The sequence below is a fragment of the Elgaria multicarinata genome, chromosome 3 (assembly GCF_023053635.1).
Source record: "Elgaria multicarinata webbii isolate HBS135686 ecotype San Diego chromosome 3, rElgMul1.1.pri, whole genome shotgun sequence".
NCBI classification, from domain to species: domain Eukaryota; kingdom Metazoa; phylum Chordata; class Lepidosauria; order Squamata; family Anguidae; genus Elgaria; species Elgaria multicarinata.
Window position 1 is genome coordinate 123,161,546 of NC_086173.1, and position 22,435 is coordinate 123,183,980.

The 22,435-nt window shown below is 41.1% G+C and overlaps 1 protein-coding gene across 4 annotated transcripts in view; it reads left to right on the plus strand.

Moving 5' to 3' along the window:
• SRGAP3 (SLIT-ROBO Rho GTPase activating protein 3) overlaps positions 1-22,435 on the plus strand; it is a 215,266-nt gene that overhangs the window by 3,083 nt on the left and 189,748 nt on the right. The gene's annotated exons all lie outside the window — the stretch shown is intronic.

The following is a 22,435-nucleotide window of genomic DNA, read 5'->3' on the forward strand; positions in this document are numbered from 1 at the left end:
AGTTCTCCATATTCCCTTGCTTGAGAGACAGTAAATAGCCACACCCAGTGCATGCAAGAAAAAATGGATTCAAAAGGGGAGTACTAAGAGTGGTGTTAAAATGGGAATAGAGTCAGAAGTTGACTAAACGTGAAGGAAACTTGCTGGACAAGTTGATCCCTCATATGAAGTTCCTACCCATGGTCTATATTGGTGGTGTTTGTTGTTGGGGCAGGAAGATTCAAGATGAGATGGGTCCAATTCATGCAGCAAGTTGTACTATGTCTGGGCAGTGGGAAGTTATACATTCTGTGGTAAAACATAAACTGCTCTATATATCAATAGAATTGTAATAAGGTTCACAGAATTCCCCTATCCCACAGATTGCTATTGTGGACTGCTCCAAAACTATTGTGCCATTTATTCGTTTTTTAAATTATTCAAGGCTAAACTCCTTTATTTTCCCCTCCAAACATCAAGTTATACTGCAGCTGTTGGTTCACAGCATTTGATGTGGTGGATTTTTTGGTTGGCAAGAAGGAATGAGGAGCATTTTCCTTACAGCATTGGCTTGTCTATGTCTTTAACACATTCTTTAATTCTTGAGTTACATAAGAATACAGGAAGAGCTGTGCTGGATTAGACCATTGGTCTATGTAGTCCAGCATTCTGGCCAGTCAGATGTCTCTGAGAAACCCACAAGTAGGAGATGAGTGCAATAGCATCCTCCCACCCATATTCCCCAACTGGTGTACTTCAGCATATTGCCTCTGGTACAGGAGCTAACATAGAGCTAGCATGACTGCTAGCCATTGATGGCCTTATTCTCCATGAATTTGTCAAAACCTTGTTTAAAGCCATCCAAATTGGTGGCCATCATTGCATCATGTGGTAGTGAATTCCCTACTTAAACTAGCACTGCATAAAGAAGTACTTCCTTTTCTCTGTCCTGAATCTCTTATTAAATGACTCCAGGTTCTAGTATCGTCTCTCTATCCACTTTCTCCACACCGTGCATAATTTTGTACACCTCTAGCATGTCTTCCCTGACTTGCCTTTTCTAGGGTGACCATATGAAAAGGAGGACAGGGCTCCTGTATCTTTAACAGTTGCATAGAAAAGGGAATTTCAGAAGGTGTCATTTGTATATATGGGGAACCTGGTGAAATTCCCTCTTCGTCACAACAATTAAAGCTGCAGGAGCTATACTAGAGTGACCAGATTTAAAAGAGGGCAGGGCACCTGCAGCTTTAACTGTTGTGATGAAGAGGAAATTTCACCAGGTTCCCCATATATACAAATGACACCTGCAGAAATTCCTTTTTCAATACCACTGTTTAAAGATACAGGAGCCCTGTCCTCCTTTTCATATGGTCACCCTACCTTTTCTCAAAGCTGAACAGTCCCAGAAGTTGTAACCTTTCCTGTAGGGGAGCTGCTCCAGCCCCTTGATCATTTTAGTTGCCCTTTTCCCAACTCCACAATGAGTTTAACATAAGTAGAGTCATGCTGGATCAGGCCAAGGGTCCATCTAGTCTAACATCCTGCTTCTCACAGTGGCTAACTAGATGCCTTGGGAAAGCCCACAAGCCAATTGTATGAAGAAGACAATCTTCTCCTGCTACTCAGCAGCTGGCGTTCAGTCGCCTACTGAATTATTAAACTGCTTCCTTGCTTTAGAAGTAATAATGTGTCCATCATACATTTAGTTTGCATAAAATGATGATTTACTCCATGTTTTCCCCAAATCCCAAAGGAATTGTAGGTGTTTATAATGTCAAGAGTGATGGGTTGTTGTTTTTTTTGTTTGTGGATCAGGAGAAATTTTGAGCAGAGGTGAGGTATGGCATCTAGAAATGGTATCTGTCACCTACGGCACATGGTTTCCCTACTTGTCGTTGCTGTTAGCTTGGGATGGTGTATTTTTATAGCTTAATTTTTAAATATATATTTGTAAGGTCTAGGCTACATTGTCTCTGATTCCCGTGGCCCTCAGACTCAAGGTCGCTAGCAGTTGGAGCATGGAAGGAAGGGTAATCGGAGAGGACAGTTTAGGGGCTACACCTCAACATACATGTATATGATAGGTAGAGTGAGGGTGCGGAGGCATGGGAAAGTTGCAATTAGAATGACTTGCAATAATAATAATAATTTTTTTTCTTACCCATCTCTCCATTTTGATCGAGGTGGGGAACAACAATTTGCAGAAAGATTTTTACTTATTTTTAAGACTGTATATACTACCCTTTAATAAAAACTATTTTCAGGTTGACTTACAAACAGAGCAAAGCAAAAATGACATTTTTAAAAAAGTAAATGAAAGCAGCATAAAACAGCACAAATAAAACTGAGTTTAAGGGGAAAATAAGAAAAGGTCTTTGATATTAGAGAATGCACTAGACATGTCTCCTGGGAAAGGCATTCCACAAGTGGGGCACCACCACTGAGAAGGCCATCTTTTCCCCATTGCCGCCCATCTTGTCTCAGATGGTGGGAGCTGCCTGGAGGAAGGCTTCAAATAATTCAAGTGTATTGGCAGATTCAGGTTAATGGACGGGATCCTTCAGGTATTGAAGTCCAAAGTCATTTAGGACTTTAAAGGTGAATGGCAATGGTTTTAATTGTGCTGGAAATGGACCAGATTGCCAAGGTTGGAGATTCTGAAGTTCCTTTTTTTCCGTGGAGAGGGAATGAGTGGAGGACTTCCTTCTCCCCAACCTCCTCCATCTCAAGGGAATGGATGGGGTGGGGAAATTATTTCTTCTATGAGTTTAAGAAAGAAGAGCCTAGCAGCTTTCTCTATGTCCTTCAGAGTTGGCAGGATGACAGGATTTTGGGAAGACAAGGGATAACTGTTGCCAATGGTTAGTGAGCTAGGCAGCAAGCTAAGGTTAAGATAAATGAGAAGTTCCTTAGAAAGAAGAAGGCAAGGGACAGCAGGAAATCATATCTGAGGTTCTAGTAACCGTGTAATAAAATGATAGTGTGAGAACCAAGTACCAGGTGAAGTCATCTTGTTTCAATTAGTATTTCTGCCTTCTCTTTGCCTTGGTCTGGTACTACCAGTCCTCCCTTTGAAGTCATTTGAAATGGAGTCCCAGGTAAGACACCTTAGTAGCAAACAACTGTCAGTTCAATTGTGAATAGTTAAGTGGTTCTTAGCTTGTTGCATGTGAGGGAAGGCTGCTGTATATGTTACAAAATTCCCACATGGAAAGCACATTTAGAAATCAACATATCTCTGTGTGATGTTCCTATTCAGATATAAATTGCTGCATGTGGGCTTATTGCATGTTCTAGTTTGTACTAAGTAAGCACTCATTTTTATATAACGCTGCAGTGCATTTCTTGACTGATGTGGGTAAAAAGCAGGGAAGCTGGAGCTTGCTCTGTGAATCAGGGCCTTCACAAAACAGCTGGAAACTTGCTATCCGAATGCTAATTCCCCTGGTGATAGGAAAATCTAGATCTCAATTTTTTTGCAACCCTGCAGGCACCTCTGGCATAGGGCACCTTGTCTGCCCACCTTTTTTTTTTTGGTGGTGGTAATCTGGATGATATGAGATTCTTGGGGGTGGGGGTATGTAGATGTGAATGTAGACTAATGCAGAATGGTCCCAACCTTAGAATGGTAGGTTAAATGAAATGCTCAGTTCCTCTCCTGTGTGATTCTACAACTGCAAGCATAAAATAGTTAATTACTTTCTTCCCTATGCTTACAAGTTGTTGTTTTTAAAATGAAGCCAAATTTAATGTGTGTGTGTGGGAATTGTCAAACACATAGTCTGGGCAGGATTGTTTGTGTAATGGTTCTTGATCATGGTGTAACAAAACTGCACCTAAATTACAGTGTAGTTGATAATTCCAGAGAGAGAACAAGTACAGAATACAGGAAGACCTGGATAGGGAAGCTTTTAATTGCTCCTTCTTGAAAGGGCATATTTTGTGCTTATCCAGTTACCTCCGGCATAAACATAACAAGATTATATACTTTGGATTCAAGCAAATTTATAAACTAATGATAACCTAATACAAAGGCAGTGGCTGCATCGGAAATTGCAAGTTATTTTGCCAGATCAGCTGCTAAGAGCTTAGGGAAGAAGCTTAATTTGGAGATAGTGAGGTCAGGGTTGCTCTGACCAACAGTGATTGGAGGTAAGCCACATGTGGAGATAGTGAGGTCAGCGTTGCCCTGAGCAGCAGTGATTGAAGGTAAGCTGCATTTAACTGTGGAAATCAGAAAAGTACTGCAGTAGAATAGAAAGTGGGTAACATAGAGCATCATCACACCTGGGGGATCGTGTTTCCTTACCGTTACTTTCCCCCCACTTCTGTCCCATGATACTTCCTCTTTCTTCACACGGGGGAAGAAAAAGGAAGTAAACAATGACCACGTGGTCCATTCAGTAGGCGTTTTTATCACGCTGCTTTTCCTGCACACTGCAGGGAATGGTGGCCCATCTCGCTTTCCAAAATTAAATTGGATTTACTGGGGATTGATTTGTTGCGGAAAGAAGACCAGAAGGAGTGGATGGCGTTACAGTCAAAAGGACCCACAAAAAACCGTGAGTGAGCAGTAATGAGTGTGCAAAAGCATGGAATAAAATGTTTGATGATCCTCATAGTCCAAATAGGAGACAAGGGTCAAACGTTGAAGCTGAAAGTAGATCATGTGGATATTGTGTACACATCACAGCAACCTTGTTGAAGCTAGGCAGGTCTGGAACTGGTTAGTGCCTGGATGGGAAACTGCCTGGGATCCCATGTAGTGGAGTTGGGGCTTGGCAGTGGCACAGCTTCTTGTTTAGCAGCAATGCTGACATCATCTGCCCAGAGGACCTTCTCTTCTGCTGCTCCCAGACTGTGGAATGGCCTGCCGGAGAAGACGCGTCAACTTGACAGTCTATTAGCATTCAAGAAAGCTATCAAGACCGATCTCTTCCAGCAGGCCTATCCAGGGGAATTTTAGGATGTTTTCAGAATGGTTTTAGGACGTTTACACAATGTATATTATGTTCTTAATTCAGTTTTATGTATTTTATATTTACTGTTGCTCCCTGCCTCGATCAAAATGGAGAATAATTAAGATGAATCAAAATCATCCCATTTCCCTCAGAGTGCCCTATTCCCTCTGAGCTTAACTGCAGTCCTTGCAGTAGCTGGGGGTAATGAATTTTCCCAGCAGCAATATAGTGTTCCTTGTGGTGATGCAGAGTATTTTGCAGTGCCTTGGCCCCCGTCTTTACGGGTGGAGCTTTGGACAAGTTGATGCCAGTTGCAGCTTTATATTTCTCCTGTTGGCTGCCTTAATTTTTATCAAAAGATAAGTGAGATATAAAAATGAAGATTGTTTTTTAAGGCAGATGGTATTTAGAACAGAGATTCATCTGCAGGCTTGCAAATTAAAGTTCTCGAGCCTGTTGAATGTTTTGACTGCAGTGATGGCAGCCTTAGATTAACCACATAGACTAAAACAGCCTTCCCCAAACCAGTGCCCTCCAAATGTGTTGGACTGCAATTCCTATCATTCCCATTCACTGCTCAGCCGCTACAAACTTATGGCTATATTTTTATTCCACTGTTTCAGACATCCCCCTACCTGGTTCCCCACCAGATATGTTGGACTGCAACTTCCAATGGCCACACTGGCTGGGAATGATGGAAGTTGTAGTTCAGTCTATCTGGAGGGCTTCACATTGGGAAAGGCTATTTTAAAATGATTACACTTGTGTCAAAGAACCACTCTTAGCCAAAATCTGCTGCTTAAATCTCTCTCTCTCTGCATTCTAAATTGAGTATTTGTTTTGTATCAGGTTTTTATCGCTAAATTGTGTGTTCCCTTCTGTAGTTTGTCCTCTTAATCTTCCCAAAAGCAATAGGTTGCACTGAAAAGCTCTCTCTCTCTCTCTCTAAATACAGCAATCTGATCTACACATTTTCAAAAAGTACGCCTCTTCAAAATGAAGATGGCTGGTTAGGAGGAGGGAGAAAATTTTAATAGAAACAGCATGTTGTAAGTAGAGCAGCTGACATGAAAATGATAATGGGAGAAAATTGAAGAAGCATGTCCACTTTACAAGGGATGGGGTTCAGCACTTGAACACAAAGCTACAGTGTTTGGAAAAATGCTAGATCAAAAAGCAGGATTAGTCAGTAGAAGCATACACATTATTTTCAGGAGATAAATATTTCTTTCTCTCTTGAGATAAAGGCAATGTAGTGCTACGAAAATTCCTCCTCCGATATTGGAGATCTATAGAAAATGTAATAACAGAGCGGGTACCCGCCAGCATACATGCATTCGAAACATACATGCGCTCTGTGTATTTTGTTACAGTGGAAGTCTCCGAAGCATTTGATATGGCTGTGACATATTATGGCTATATTAAGTGGCAGTTTTCTGATCCATTGTGTCAGGAGCTATAAAGGGGAGAGAGCTCAAGTGTGAATCTGCACTCTGTAATCCATTAACCATCAAGTGATAAAGTAGACTATAAACAGAAAACCCCCACTGACTGAGTGACTGCACTATAGGACAGCTAGATCCAAACATAAAAAAGACCCATTATGAAACAGATGTGGAACATTCTCCTGGGGATTCTGCAAAAGTGTTTTTTCTCCCCCCTCCCCTTTTTTGGGGAACAAGGGCATCTGCAGATTCTCAAGAGTATTATTGAGTACAGATGATACCTTCAAATTGAAGCCATGATATACCCAAACCAAAATATCTGGCCTCAGAGAGGCCAATGTTGAATGAATGCTGCCTTTTCTAAGTAGCAAACTGATTCATTATTATCTCAATTCAATTCAACCCTGTCCATTTAGGTTTCTGTTAAAGCTATCTCATGTTGGCTTAAACTTCACGAAGCTGGGACATGGAAAGCTAAGGCTCAGGCTTTTACTTCCTGTGATCAGTAATGTTGTACAAGGTCACAAATTGTGCTTACTCTCCAGACACCCACACTTTTCCTTGGTCTTTCAGGCCCAAATCCAGATGGGGAGTCTGGAGTTCCTGGGATCAATAAAGGCGCACCTCATTGTCCTGCTCCTGCATTGTCTTATGAGCCTTATTGTATTGCTAGGGAAATCCTCCTGTGAGGTGACCCATGCCTGTTCATTGCTTACATCAATAGTTGGCAGGATGGGTTAAACAGTCGGAGTGGGTCCTTTTTTAGCACCCTTCCTTTATGCTGGCTCAGCACAGAGGAGGTTTTTGTGTAGCACTGGAGTAAGACTGCATAAGAGGAGCGTTCAGGGTTCTTATTCTGGGTTTCGAACTGCAACATGGTGAATGACAGAAAAATAGTCATTCACTTCCATTGTCAAGATTTCCACCAGCATATCTGATTTGGTGAATCCACAAATTGTGAGCTCATCATGGTTCTCCGAATTCCACTTTAAAGCTTGTTCCCATTTATGTCTGTATCAGTTTTTGGACAAAATTTCATGATGTTTTTGTGCACGTTTCCCCATCGTGCACATTTTTCAGATACATACACTTTTCTCCAGTTAATTAAACTGTGTCTCCAGTTTTCTAAAGTATCAATTTTTGCATGCACGTTTTTCAAATGTATGTGTTTTTAATAATTTTGTTTGTTTGTTGCAAGAATCACATCACAAACTCAGAAATATATGGGCTTTGACCACAGATTATGTTTGGGTCCACTTCTGGTACTGGGAAGTGCAAACTGGGTACATTTCTCCCCCCAAAATGAACTGAAACTGATTTCTCATCCATCCCTAGCTGCAAGATATCTTATTGTAGAACTTGAGGTGCTTAATGGGAATAAAACAGGCTGGATGGCGTTGCAGTTGAAAAGAAGAGATAAATGGAAATAAATGGATAAATGGAAGGGTTAAACACTCTTCTAACACACCATTTCTTTGCTTTAAATTGCATCTTCCCAACAGAAAATATATGTGAGCTAAGGTGTGTGAGCTCAGTCGTCTATCTTGATGTTCTATGTAAGTCCCTGTGAGCACTTTTGAGAGGGGAAGAAGCCCTGGCCTATGAAATTACTGAAATATAAATAATTAAGCAATCCTGTCATGGTCAAATTCAGTACATTCCCCAACCCCACACTGCCATGATGCTCCATTTCTTAAAAACTATAAAACTGGTTATTTTCAAAACTTGCTTTGACATTTTTCATTACTGGCACCATCAGCCGTAATAGTGCAAGGAAGCACAGCTACAAGCATCACACCCCATGTCATTAGCAGCAGTATTACTCTCCCTCTTACTGCTTCAGAAGAGACTGTGACATTCTTGTCCAAAAATGGGAGTAAAAGGGATGTCAGTTTTTAGCACTTCTTAACCTACTGTATTTGTGGCAATTTTTATTGGGTATCAGATTTTACATTGTTGGCTCAACTGGTCTTATTTTTTATAAGCAGTAGAATTTTAAGGCGTATAATGGCGGAAACCTTTTCATGATTTGCCTTAACTAATTCAGTCCAGCTTCTCATTTGATAAATAATGAAATTTCCTCCTCCCATCCCCCACCCCAACTGTTTTCCTTCAGTTTTGAGAAATATGATTTGATTTCTTGGAATGAAGGTATTCCTTCCTCTGCCATATTTTCATTCGCTACTTCTAGAGAACAACACTAAGAACTTAGAAGGAAGGGAAGGAATGGTGTTAAGAGGAACCCCAGATGCTGCTGTGCATGTACCCTTAGGATAACTCAAGATGCTGGATAATTGAAATTAAAAAAGCTATTTCTATCCCTGCCCCCCAGTTATATTATCTTTGAGTGATAAAAAGTGACAATAAGCAGACTTTAGCAGAGAGAAGCAGAGTTAGGGCTGATCCATACATACAGCGTATGTGATTAGGTGTGTTATTACTGAATGACTTGTAGCTGTACTTGCAGACTGCTTCCAGATAATGCAATCAGACTTCTTTTGACAACTTGCTTATATCTGGGAGCGGCAGTGGCTAAGTTGTACCACACATGATTTACATGTGTAAAGCCCTACAAGGTTCAGTTCCTTGCATCTCTGTATCTCAGGGCTGGAAAAATCCTCTACCAAATACTCTGAAGCCAGTATCCGGACATATCCCACAGCAAGGTAAGTAGTTCACTGATCCAGTTCACTAGGGTAATACTTTCACTGATCAGTAACTACAATTTCAAGTGATGATTAGCAAGCATGCAACAGTCAAGTTTTCTACATCATCACCCAACAATCACCTCACAGATGCTCTATATCTGGCTAATTTAGAAGAAATGAGGACAATACAACACTCATTGGGCTGCTTGTTTCCCTATATTACTTAGATGCGTTTAAGTGTGCACACAATTAATGTTGGTGAATGCAGGGCTATAAGGAAATACATTTGATTGTGATAGATAGGTACTGGCTGAAGCCTTGATCGTTGCCACCATATTAACTAGACATGGTCCAGAGGCACAAAATTAACTAGATGGGTCCTGGGGCTTTTGGGGGGGGTGTCACATTTTACTGTGGCAAAATAAATACTAGTGAGGGCCAATGGCATGGGATGGAAAATATTCCACAACTATATAATTCTGTGAAAAATTAGCCTCTTCTAAAACTGCATTGTTTCTTAGGATCTGTAACATAATTAATGGATCGGTACCAGATGGGGCAGTTTCAAAATTGTAATTAACTTTTTTCCAGGTAACTATCCCTTGGGAACGCATGTATAAATGTGTGCTAAAATCAGTATGTTAACATTTTAGTGCCTTGAGTTTTTTCTCTATATATTTAAACTATGTAAAAGAAGCGCATGTTGGGTTACGTTACCTTAGAATTATTTGCAAGTGTTCAAATAATGCTGCTTATATTTATATGAATATACACCCTATGAAGGCTTCAATCCTGTATTCATTTATATTTGAATAAGTGTCATTTTAACCAAGTGAGACTTACTTGTGTGTAGACACATGTAGGATTGTGGTGCTTGTGTGTGTGTTAATGACTCCCCCTCAGTCAAATGTTTTCCTTCAAAAACTTCTGGCTATTGGGGAAAAAAATGTTTGAGATTCTTATACAGTATGTGAAACTATCTTTAGTTCGGTTTGTTTTTAACAAAAACAACATCAAGATATTTAAATGAACATGCTAAATTGTCTTTAAATCAGTATTAGAATGGAGGGGGCAACAATTGGGCTGCATGCAGGCCTCACATCCCCTGCTGTGGCCCTTGCCGCTACACCGCCAAAATTTGCGGTGAAGGCTAAAATATTGCTGGTTTGCCACTGAAAACAGTGGCAAACTGCTAAGGCAGACTGAAATGGCCAAATCTCACTTGTTTTGAAGTGCAATTTGATCATTTTAGGCTTCTGTAGCAATTTGTTACCACTATGGAAGCCTAAAAGACCAAATCTTGCTTGAAAACAAGTGAGATTTGGTCTCCCAGGTTTCCTTAGTGATTTCCTGCTGATTTTTTCTTGGTACTGTGCCAAGTGTGAGGTACATCATGGTGTGCTGCCTCTGGTTGGGGGCCCGGGGAGGGGAGGCAAAATAATCCCTGAATCACCCACAGCTGCCTACTCCTGATCTAGGGCATTGAGAACTCTATGAAACCCACATTCTTGATGAGGGGATGGGAATGTACTGCAGCCAAATTTCTAAATGACATTTGAATGGCTAGGTTTTTATAATGAGCTTTCCAGTCTTAGGTTTTAGGCTACAGTCCTATTTATTTATTGCATTTCTGTACCGCCCAATAGCCGAAGCTCTCTGGGCGGTTTACAAAATTAAGACAATTCAAGTATAAAACAACAGTATAAAACCATAATATAAAATACAATATAAAAGCACAACCAAGATAAAAACAGCAGCATTGCAAAAAATATACATTTAAAATACGAATTTAAAACAGCAGCAAGGTACAGAGAGCTCCAGCTATTGGGCGTTATAGAAATGTAATAATAATAATAATAATAATAATAATAATAATATACATGCCTACCTTGAAGTAAATGTTATTGAAATTAAGGGGACTTCTGAATAAAAGTTGCATAGGATTGTGTGATTAGTTGGCTTGTCTGCCCAGACTAATAAGTGTGTGTGTGTGTTATCAGATTTTTAAAAATGTGGCAGAATTAGCTTGCTTTAATAGTACAGAGGTAAACATTTTTTGATACAGTTTTATAAATATGGCAGGAAAGGAAGCTTGTTCTGGTAGCTGGGCGAGTGTCATAGACAATAGATACAGAAGAGGAATGAAAGAGGAGATGCTGGGCTGTTAGTGATAGGGGAGGATGCTCTGGCAATCCTTGTTAGCATGCTTTGGTGCAGGCAAGATCCCACTCTTGAACTGTATAACTTTTGAGGTTATGTTAGCGAAATAGCAATCTCATTTGCAACAAATTCAGAAGCCTAATTTATTTTAAGCGGTTGGCAGGCACTGCTGTCCGATGCATGTCATGGTAAGCCTTTGTAGAAACACCATCTTGTGTAGTCACAAGCTGTGTGTGTCTGTGTTTGAAATGTGTTGCTAGGGCAAGCCTAGAGTGGAGCTCTTAGTGGTCTAGGTGACAGTAGGAGGCAATGTCAATGTCATTTTTGGGCTCTGGGTGACATCTGTTTTTGCCTATGTGTTATTAGAGCAATGTGTTTTATGGTCTTTGAGAGAGATAATAAAGCTAAATATAAATCAAATAATTAAGAACGGACCGATGTGGGTAAAAATGGGATACCGGGAGAGCAATCAGTTGGAAAGCTTTCCTGTACAATGAATGAATGAATGGTTTCTGTGCTAGGTTGTTCACCTGTGCATGCCCTATTCAAATCAGTTTGGCCTGCGCAAGAGCCTCCTGCTGGATTGTGCCTGCAGTTTCCATTTGGCGTCTGTAAGCATAGTTCCTTTCATGAGTGGCAGATGAAATACCTCTCTTTAGTCCAGAGTGATGTAAATGAAGATGTGCGATCTGCAACCACCTGTAGTTCTGCCTTCCTTTTTCCTCAAACATTTATAGATCAGTGGGCTTTGTTTTAGAATTGGCCTGGCCATGCCACTGAGTTCTGCAAGCATGGAAGTGAGGGAACAAGAACTGATGCCCGAACTAGTGTTCAGTTTGTTGGCATGTACACCTGCAGCTCAAACTGTGAAGCTGGGAGGCATTGGCCTGGTTCAGACAACACGCTAAACCATGCTGCTTAACCACAAAATGGTTAATGGAATGCATCGGTCCGTTCTTAATGGAATGCATTCCGTTAACCATTTTGTGGTTAAGCAGCATGGTTTAGCGTGTTGTCTGAACCAGGCCACTGTGTCTTTGAAGAACTTACTGTTGATGCTTTTAAGGTAAAAAGTATAAAGACAAATTCTTGAATCTTAAGAGTATATAATGAAAATGGATGTACCTATTTATAAGCTATTTTTGCATGATATCCTCCATCCCCTTACATGCCCATGCCTTAGTAACCTTCCCCAACCTGATGCCTTCCAGAAGTTTTGGTTTTCAACTCCCATCAACTTCGTCGCAATGGCCAGCGGGCAGGAATGCTGGGATTTGCAGTCTAAAATGTCTGGAAGGCACCTTGATGGGGAAGGGTGATTTAGGATGTATGATTGAAATACATTAGTCTGCATGAGAATATTTGAAACAGATTGAGGAGGCTTCGTGTACAGAATGAAGCACTAACCGGGCAGCCATGAGCAAGAGCTGCACTTTCGCTATTCATAATAAAGATTAATTGATCCCCTCTAATGGAAACAAATTGAATCTATCATAGGTGCTTCCTGCTAAGCTAACATCCAGAACAATTTTTGCATACAGGCCAGGGGAGTTCAACGAAGTCAGCAGGTTCTTGGAAAATGCTCCCTATCAGAATCCATTTATATTAATCTTTGGGTTAGCGGATGACTAGATAGCAATTAAAATTGCCTTGAAATTGGCTTCTTTCAGTTGGCAATTGGGAGGTATTGGATATCGCAGCTGGCACAGTACATAAACCAACTGAAAATGTACTTGTGCCTGTATACATGCAAGACTGAACCTTGGTAGCAGGGTACACTTGTGTTCATATGCTTTTATTGCTGAACAAAGTTTTGCTGAAGGCCATCAGTAGGAAGAACAGAGGGTGTTGTGGTGTAAATACTTAAGTGCAATTCTGCTTTTTTGCACACACACACACACACACACACACACAGGGCAGATCTACTGGAGTAGAAACAGCAACACCCCTCTTTCCCCCCCACTTGACAGTTCATCAGTTCTTGTGTAGGGCACTAAGAGGGAGCCTCTTTCATTTGCAAGGCACCACTGTGTGGGTATTTTTTTCAAACTCTATTGCTGCTCAGTGGTCACATGCTAAAGAATACAGTGCAGTATCTGCTGTGTATATAATGCGATGAAGTGCCCTACACCAATGCATAATGTTGTAACTGCAGGAGAAATAGGAGGAATTTGAATTGTCATGTGAGCGGACTTGTATCACTTTGTAATGCAAATCTGTGCCATATGTTGCTTTGTACTGCTGGTGCTGTGTTTGAAGTGGGAGGACTTTTAAAATATGGTTTAATGCATGTGCACCAGCAAAGGCCCACATTAACTTAACCAGAGAAAAAAGTCTTTTCTATGCAACGACTTCATAAAGTCCATCTTATGCTCCCCCCATGTCTGAAGCAGTTTCCTTTTGTCCTGCCTGGACCCCTCCTTACCTTGTAGTAAATACTAGGGGTGTGCACTTTGCCCCGGAATTATCTGGTAACTGCGAATATCCATGGAGCATTCAATCTTCCAGAGCGGAGATTGGCTGCTTCCAAACCCATCGATTAATATCAGAGTGGAGACATGCCCAATCGGAGCTTCTAAAGTCTCCAAAATTATCTCTCTCTCTCTCCCTCTGTGTGTCTGTGTCTGTCTGAATTGAGTATCTCCATATTTGGAAGTTGCTGAGTGGAGTGAGGGGTAGCTTTGATATTGACATCTGTGGCTAACCAATTAGCAATTGCCACAGTGCTGTCCTGTCCGTGTTCTCCAATTACAGTTTTCAGGGATGGGGAGAGGGAGCGCATTTCTGCTCAGACTCATAGAAGTCAATCATCCACATTTCCACAGTGTGAAAGGGCTGCTGGGTTGGCTGGCATTGTGAGTGAGAAAGCTTTTATACCTGAGTTAAGCACAGGCAGGCTCTTCATTTCATTTAAACTATTATTCCTGTTGGCTGGCTGGGCTTCCAGTGTGGGGTGTGTGTCCATCCGTCCAATAGATCTGGAGGGCACCAGGTTGGAGAAGGCTGGAGTAGAAACTTCCACCAACAGCAGTGGAGCTCTGCATCAGGAAAGTAAAGGATAAAAGCTCCCTCCATAAATGTGCAGAGGTGTGTGTGTGTGTGTGTATTTAAGCTTGATAGTGGTTGTTTGAGAGGGAAAAATTTAAAAATTCCTAAAAAATCATGACAAATGGTTCTGCTACAAACTTGGCATGCTTAAAGTCCTACTTAAGAGCTATCAACATGCCAATTTTAATCTCTTTATCTTTAAAAATTACGCAGGTGTAAGCATTTTTAAAAATTTTCATTTAAAAAAAATCCTAAAAATCAAAGCATGAATGCACCTAATTCAAACTTGGAATGGCTAAAGCACGTGTGGTTCTCTGATGCATAATCCGATGGGGTAGAGGAAGGGGAGCCACTCCAAAATTGGGGCAGAGAATCGCCTCAACGGAAATCTAGATCAAATTTCGAGGTGGAGAAAACCCACTTTGCACACCCCTAGTAAATACCATTGAAATAAATGGCTTACTTCTGAGTAGACATGTATATATTGTGTTGTCAGCTAGTAATTTTTGAGGCAAGGAAAATCAAAGGAAACGAGGGATTATTGGGAATGTTTGAAAAGGCGTTCCAACTTTCCCCCCCTGAAAGTTGTGGATGGTAGCAGCATGGATTTTGCTCTGTTTCACTGGACAAGTCAGAGAGAGAGAGAGAGAGGGTGGTGGTGGTGGTGGTAGTAGGAAGTGAGAAGCCCTTTGGAGGGAGGGACTTGAGGTGGGAAAGTTGTTGACAGAAGCACCTTTGGGAGGAAACAAGGTGGCAGTTTTGCTTCTGGGACCACATCGTTGCAGGATCAGCATTTTCAGTGCACACCTACAAAGTTCTGTAATTGCACAGGAACACAGGTGTGAAATCTGAGGGTGCACATTGGAAAATAGTGATTAAAAACATTAAATAGCTGATGATGCTCCCCGATTGACAAATGAAAGACAGACCTCTACTCTCTCCGCACAGAGCCTCTTCCCACCACCAAAGGTGAAGGTTGGAAGAAATGTTGCTGAATCGGTTCTGTAAGCTGAAGCCACTCCCAACAGGATAAGTTACAGTACTGCAAGGTTAGCATGGAAACTGAGACATAAGAAGCCATGATAAAAGTAGTGTGAAGGAATTTAGGATGTAAGTGCCAAAATCATGTGAGAATGATTTGGGGAGTGTGTTGTGTGCCTCATGAGTGAGCTAGGCATTACACTGGCAGGAACAGAAAACCCTCATGTAGAGTTACCCTAAGGTTTGTCAGAAGCACTATATTGCAGCCAAAGCATTCACTTGAGGTTGAGATTCAGTCTGAAACTTTCCTTAGCCTGGTCCTCTCTCATGGGACTCTGGCTCTTTCTTCAGTGGATGGTGGTGAGGTGGAGGCTGGACTCTGCTGAAGAAACAATTGCAGGCTAGCAGCTTTGTGTGATCTTGGCACGAAAGGTCTGTATTTCTTCCATAGAAAACAAAAGGGTTCCCTCTGTTTTGGATAGGGCCAGCATCTTTTCCTTAATTTTATTCTCACCTTCTTTAGTTCAGTGTGCTGTTCAAACATTTTGAATAATATGGACTGGTGGGTGGGTGATTAAATCATTGTGAGGATACTCTCCTTAGTGAAGTGAATGAGGTAATATGCTTCCTTTCAGAAATGGAAAGCAAAATGGTCAAAACCAAAAATACTATTTCTTTAACCTTGTAAACAAGTTGTTCTCCCCCCACATCTCAGACCCCATGGATAGCTTGCTTGCTTCACGATCTAAACATTAGTCACTGCTAATGACCCAAAGCTTATACATTCTTTGCTGTATCCTCCAGTTTTACAGTGGAATGACACTGTGTCCTCAGATTTATTTCTCTAGCGCCTTCAAGATTAGGATCTCCCCTCTACCACCTCCCACACTGTTGGATTGTATAATTGGAGGTTTCTAGATAATAATTTGAGCTTGATACAGCTTGATCTGTGTAAAAACTGAATCTGTGAGCAAGGCCCTGGTGTTTTGGATGTGAAAGGACCCTGGTCATTTTTTGTGTATGGTGTAAAGAAGCAGAAGGTCAAAGCAAAGGTGCCTTGTGCAATCTGTTCAGTTACAACACTGCAGGGATAAGCTCTTGATTACAGGGGTGGTAGAAACTCCCATCTCACAATAGTCTATTTTCTGCAGAGAAGATGAAGGAAAGAATGACAGATAAACACAACGGGATTAAGCCATTGTATGTGCCATGATGGTTCTACATAGTACAGCCATGTCTGGTTCCCAGGGCCCTTAGAAAGAAGGGAAATAGGAAGGGTTATGTATTATAGATTGGTTAGGAATATTTTGTGTGTGAGTACCCTTGTTTGTTGGTGTTCCCCACATTGTCAAGAGTTCTTGGAGAGCATTCCTTTGTAAAGAACAAGAGGAAGCCCAAGAGGTCTCCCTCAGAAAATGGGAATACTTGTGTTTTTAAAGGTACTGGGACAGTTCTTAATCTCATGCCTGGTTAAGTTTTCCTTAACTAAATTTGTTTTTGACAAGTCTATTTAAGAGCCAGCTAAACACACAGAAGCACTGTGTTGGTAGCTCTGACCCGAGGCTTTTGAAACAACCTGCCTATATTGCTCACTTCAGTGACTTGCTCGTGTCCATGGCCCACTTATTGGGACAGGACTCCTCATAGTTAACCTTTATTTTTGAGGAGGCTTAACATTTGAGAACACTTGGCCTTGTGTCTCAATGTAGGTCATAAGGGTCAATCCAGCCCTGTATGTTTGTAACTGTGTATGCATAGTTGGGATACAGAGACTGAGACATTAATCACTAAGATAGTCTTTTGGGGTTAAAATTCGTGATAGGTGAACTGACCCCAAAATAATTCCTAATTTTCTCACCAGATTATGAATCCAATTATTTATGTTTAGACAGAAGTTCTCTGTTACATGACTTCAACAGTAATAATGATTTAATTGTGAGGGCTAAGCACTTACCTTTAAAGTTAGTTACCTTTAACTTCTCTAAAGGTAAATGCCTCTCTGAGGCCAGGAAGTCTGGCTCCTGCTGCATGCTTTCAAAATGGGGCTGGTTATTCTCCCTGGAGATGGCGTTATGTGATCATGTAATACAGCCTTCCCCAATCTCATGCCCTGCAGAAATTTTGCACTACAACTCCCAGGATACCTGGCTATTGGTTACATTGACTGTGGCTAAGGGGAGTTGAAGTCTGCAACATCTGTAGAGCACCAGGTAGGAGAAGGCTGATGTAAGGTTTCTAGGGCTGTATGAAAAGAAAAAGATGGTCGACCCATGGGGACAGCCATCTCCTCCTCCCACTTGAAAATAGCATGGCATAAGCGTGTAGTGCCATTTCCAGGGACAATACTACAGGCAGGTGGCAACTGAGCAGAATAATTCTTTTCTTCCCTGCTGAAGCCCTGATGGAAATTGCTGCCCTCACCTTGTTCCAAGTTATTTGCAATTGGAGGGAAGCCACATAGTTTCCCCTCCCAATGAAAATAGAACCTATGGGGAGGGTGGGCGGGGAGAGGAGACTTTTTAAATTTTGTATACTTTTTAACTTTTGTAAACTGCCCAGAGAGCTTTGGCTATGGGGTGTAATAGATAAATAAATACTGCACCTATGTGTAATTGCATTTGCCTGGATTCGTTCTCTGCTATTCTTGCTTCTTTCACTCCTTCCTTCTGTTTTGTCCCCACTACTTAAGCCTTTTCAATAGGAAATTGCTTGGGAAAGGGATGCATTATGTCTTCCGTCAGGTGGTGGTTATTGCTAACGTTGTAAATAGCCGTATATGGTCAATGTAGAGAATGGTAATAATAAATAAGAATTTGAGTTGGGTTGTCATCTTCTGAATGTATAGAGCAGAGCTTCCAAAGTGAGGGGGATTTGAAAACAAAACTCCAGTGGGTTGGAAGAACTAGACCATGGGTTCTCAACAAGGGGGGAATTTTAGGGTTCCGGGGGGGGGGGAATTGGGACCACTATTCAGCGAAATATGATGTCCTGTAGATTACGTCTTCCTACACATGTTATTAAAAACATCCCAGAAAAGTGTTATGTTGTCTGTAAAAGCCAGGTCTTTGCTCTCTTTTCCCTCCCTCCCTCACAATCCTAGAACTTTCAAGCTTCCCATTTAAAGGGGCAATGCAAAGCATGGGAGCTGAGAATGTAAAAGGGGTCATGCTTTGCGTTGCCCCTTTAAATGGGACTAATATAGGAAAAAATAAAAGATTTTCAATATTATATGCATATTATTTGGAATGCACCTTTTGTGTTAGACTATCGTGGGAAGGGGGGAATTATATTCTGAACAATGGTGAAAGGAGGGAATGGAGCAAAAAAGGTTGAGAACCACTGAACTAGACCAATTATAAACTGCACCAAACTATCCTCTGAAGGTCAGCTCAGCCCATAATTAGTTTGGCTTGCTGCCAGCTGTTCCCAGCCTTAATAATAGCAGTAATAGGAAACCCTACAGACAAACTTTAGTTGGATGTTGGGTCCCTTGCTTGCTGTACTCCAGGAGGGAGTGACTTAAAACCTTCTGTTGGGTTAGATGGTTGCTAGTAAAAGTGCTCGGATACTGAGGACAATGACACTGCTAACCTTTTAAAAGAAAAAAAAACCCTTGGCAGTTTTGTTCTGTAGGCTGTATCTAGTTTTGGTTCCAGGTGAAGAAGTTTTAAAGGTCCATGTTTGCTCCAGAGCCAAATTCTTGTAGTGTGTTTAATGGGTGTATTTATAGGCTCCTGCAAGGTACAATATTTTAAGATGATGTGTACACATTTTTCAACCTCTGCCAAGGGACAAGATTTACACTTTTCATTCCCCTGGCCTACTGAAGGGGAAAAATAAAGCAGGATTTTTCTCTTACTGTTTCGTTTAATCTTTTCCCCTTGAATTTTGCTTTGCCTCAATAGCTATTAGGCTGCCATCCATGGCAGCAACAGCGAGTTGCCATCTGAAATACATAGAACTTAAATTTGGCCTTTAACTGAAAACATTTGTCTCCCACCCCGCCCCTCTGTCCCAAATGTGACATGACTTTAGATCAAATGCTAGAGGAAGAAGTTGTTTATTTCTGGGTTCATGTTGTAAGTTTCCAGTTTCTAGAAAAACAACATAAATAATATAAGAAGAGCCATGCTGGAACAGTCCAAAGGTCCATTTAGTCCAACTTTCTATTCACACAGTGACCAACTAGCTACTTGTAAGAAATCACCCTTCATGTGCATCTTGGTCATCAATCGAATCTCCAATCTGATATTATCTTACTTTGTTATACTGTGCCTTGGGACTGTCACGCAGAGTTGGTACCCTGTAGTGGCTGCCTCTCTCTTCTGCTCGTGGAGGCCAATCCCTTCCATGGGAACTAATTTTAACAGTTTTTAATCCTTTATGTATGTATGTTCTGTGTTGTAGAATTTTAAATTTTGTATACTCGTTTTTATCTCAATTTTGGAATTTCTGCAAACCGCCCAGAGAGCTCTAGCTATGGGGGCAGTATATAAGTGTAATAAAATAAATAAATAAATAAATAAATAAATCATTTTATGCCACAAACAAAACTGACCAGCAAGCCACTGCTCAACTTGTGTTGGAGCTTGCAGTGTTAAGTCAGAAAGTTCAGGTCCTGTTCATAACAAACAATTCAGATGGCAGACTTGCTATGATGAGCAATGGGCAGCAATCAATGCAAGGAAACAAGATGGCTGCCATGAGTGCACATGACTCTACTTCTTAATTTGCTTGGAAATCCTTACACATCATTCTGGCCACAGCTTTTGGGTTGGATATGCTGTTTTTTTAAAAAAAAAAAACCTGTGAGAGAAGCATACCTGGAAGGAACTTTTGTTCAAATCCAATGCAGTTTCCTTTCAAGTAAATAATATTAGCATTAGGATATTGGCCTGGTGTCTGTGTTCTGCCTTGCCAGAACTCCTGCTCTCATTTGAAAGAGGCAAGCAGGACAGCAGTAACAGAAGAGAAGTGCTTCCCTTCCGCTCCCCAAAGTTTTGAATGTTTTCTGCCAGTTTGGAACAGTCCTATTCAGCTGGATTCAGGGTTGGATGAGCAACTACACTAAGCTGCTTTCTCAATTTTCTCTTTCATTGAGAGTTGGATCTAAGATTTCATGAAATGAAGGGGCTGGGTTGAGCTGCCTGCCTGTTTCTGTGAATTTTGTTCACAGAAGCTGGTGGAATACTCTCTTCAGCTGGGTAGTCATGTCTATTAGTTTCATGTTTAAACTTTTGTAAACCGCCCAGAGAGCTTCAGCTATGGGGCAGTATATAAATGTTAATAATAATAATAATAATGTTTATAATACATAATAATAATAATGATGATGATGATGATGTTGTTGATAATAACTTGGAGGCTGAAACTCAGTTAGCCCAAGAAACTATCTTTTTGGGCCCTTGGGTCTTTAGTCAGTTTTAAGTAATGCTGCTTTTACTTGATAGGTACTGGATTTTTTTGTACCTATCTGATTTTGAAAAATTATGTATTGGCAACTTTGATTTTGTTCTTGAAGTTAGTTGTTTTGAATATACTTCGGTATAGCAATATGGATCCACTGCATCTCTGCATAAGAAAAACGGCATGTATGATCTCCATGGTGGGGGTGGATGGGTGGGGCAGCAGCGCATATGCCACATCCTGTGCTAGTCCATTGGGTAGAAAGCTGCTCCTTCAGAATCCTGATGTCAAAGCAAACCCTGGAGGCGGTGTATATGGTTTTCCTCCAAATGATAATTGGTTCTATTTTGGGGAAAGTCGGTTGTGAAACAGCCCACAGACTGAAACCAAAATGAAATGTTTTCTGCTGCTGGGTGCATGGGAACATGTTCATGTATCCAGCATGTGCAACATGCTGCTGCCACATTTGGGGGGATTATAAAACAGAAGCATTAAACTCAAATCGCTCTGAGGGTTGTTTTCCCAAGTTGACTGGTTCATCAAAGCCACACTGCTATCTTAAAAATGGGAAAGCATTTTTATGAGAATTCGAACTCAGCGGGCAAGTTTAGATGTCACATATTACACCAGCAGCCTACCCAACCTTGTGCTCTCCAGATGTGTTGGACTGCAGCTCCAGGCATCCCCAGCTATCATGTGAAACTGTAGCTTAATCTCAGTTTACTAACTAGGACTGCTTTCTCCAATCAAGGACCCTCCTGATGTTGGACTAGTATTCCCACCATTCCTATCCACTGGCCATACTGTCTCGGGCTGATGGGAGTTGTAGTCCAAAACACCTGGAGGGACCCAGGTTGGCGAAGGCTGAAGTAGGATGCTTTTTGCTTATTTTTGGCTTAATAAACCATGGTTTAAATAAGCTTTGATTTTTTTCATCTGAACTAGTCCAATGCCATTAACCCAGGGTTAGGCAACCTGGTGCCCTCCATGTGTATTGTACTCCAGCTCCTATCCAGAATGCCTGCCCTGCATTAACCCATTCCACATTTGCAATGCTGGCAGACTGGAGTTGCAAATTCCCAGAAAATTAGCTATCCAGTCCTAGACTTTGAAGCCTGCTTGACATCAGTGCCTTGCCCTCTGGACAATCCAATGTGTCATGACCCATCTGGCTGTCACTGGCTGAGATGTTCTGATGATATAGAGGGTATTGCAAGCCTAATCCCTCTCACCATCAGCTGCCCAGAAAATGGAAAATCTTTAGGTGAATTTTAAGATGCTGCTTTACATTATAGGATTTAAATTTTACCTTGTTAGCACACATTAGTTGAACCGTCTCCCAGCGTCTTCTGCTGGAAACAGACAACTCTTCCTGCTTATGTATTTAAATGCCCTACTTTTAATTTTCCAGTTTCTAAATCAATTCCGTAAGGGCTTGTTTACATGCTCACTGATGCCTGAAGTTGTTTCTGGATATTGCTACCAAATTGTACTAGAAAATGGCTAGCGATCAGATAGGCTTGTGTATATCTGTAAATTTGAGAATTAATATAATGACTTAGAGTTTTAACATACACACACACACACACTACCATTTCTTAGCAGATGCAGGAAAAAGATTCCTCAAGTTCTCTAGGCAGCAGATTCCATTGCCAAGTAGCTTAAGGGCACAATCCTATGCATGTTTAGACAGAAAAAGTCCTGAAAGGCTGGCTGGGCAATGGCTCAGAGTTGGAAGAGCCCCCCCCCCCCCAAACATGTATAGGATTCCACTCTAAATATATCTTTAAGTATATTTTAAATC